This window comes from Nanorana parkeri, unplaced genomic scaffold (assembly GCF_000935625.1).
Source record: "Nanorana parkeri isolate BGI_ZX_2015 unplaced genomic scaffold, ASM93562v1 scaffold3255, whole genome shotgun sequence".
Taxonomy (NCBI): domain Eukaryota; kingdom Metazoa; phylum Chordata; class Amphibia; order Anura; family Dicroglossidae; genus Nanorana; species Nanorana parkeri.
The window spans coordinates 37,057-37,896 of record NW_017309523.1 but is presented as its reverse complement, the minus strand read 5'-3'; the positions used below and the strand labels follow the sequence as shown (position 1 = coordinate 37,896).

The 840-nt window shown below is 53.7% G+C and overlaps 1 protein-coding gene across 1 annotated transcript in view; it reads right to left on the bottom strand.

The window, feature by feature from the left end:
- LOC108802969 (zinc finger protein 850-like) overlaps positions 1-840 on the bottom strand; it is a 16,089-nt gene that overhangs the window by 14,960 nt on the left and 289 nt on the right. The gene's annotated exons all lie outside the window — the stretch shown is intronic.

Below are 840 nucleotides of genomic sequence, written 5' to 3'. Positions count from 1 at the left end.
AGGGGGGCAGAAAGGACTTGTATGAGTTGAGGTTCCTCAGCAATTGAGACACAACCAGCCGGTGTAACCTGGAACTACAATCCCCACTCGGCACAGGAGGGAAGGAGGAGGGGGGAGCTTTTGTGGAGTAGGCCCGAATGGAGGGCATTCCCCCTACTGTGATAACGAGTGGACGGAGGTGTGAAAGTCTTTCTGCTACTCCGGGTCCAGATCACTGCTGTTGTCACTACTGGGGACGGTGGTACTATCTCTGCGGGGAGCGGATGTTCAGGGGATCGAAGTGCAGAGGTCAGAGACTGCTTCCGAGATCAGAGACCTGCCCAGCGATCCGACAACTGCCCAGAGACCAGAGAACTGCCCAGAGATCCGACAACTGCCCAGAGATCAGAGAACTGCCCAGAGATCTGCTAGTTGCTGGCTGGAGAGGGAAGTCCCTTTCGCTGGCCAATGAGGGAACTATTAACAGAATGAAAAGTGCCATGAAAACAAATATATACACACACATACACAGCGACCCTTTAGGTCTGATAGGGATTTTACGGGGGATCCCAACACCCAAAAAAAGGAAAAAAAAAAAACCCCATGGGGTCCCCCTAAAATTCCAAAACCAGACCCTTAATCCGAGCACTGGCCGGCAGGGTGCCTCCCCCTCCCTGCACCATACCGGGCCCTATGCCCTCGACATTAGGACAATGCTTTTCCAGGGGGGATGCCGATCAGGACAAGGAACTCTTCCCACAACACTGGCCCGGTGGTTGGTTTGCAGGCGGGCGGGGGGAGGGGCTTATCTGGGTTCCCCCTTTCATAAAGACCTACATGTCATTATTAATTCTGTTCTCC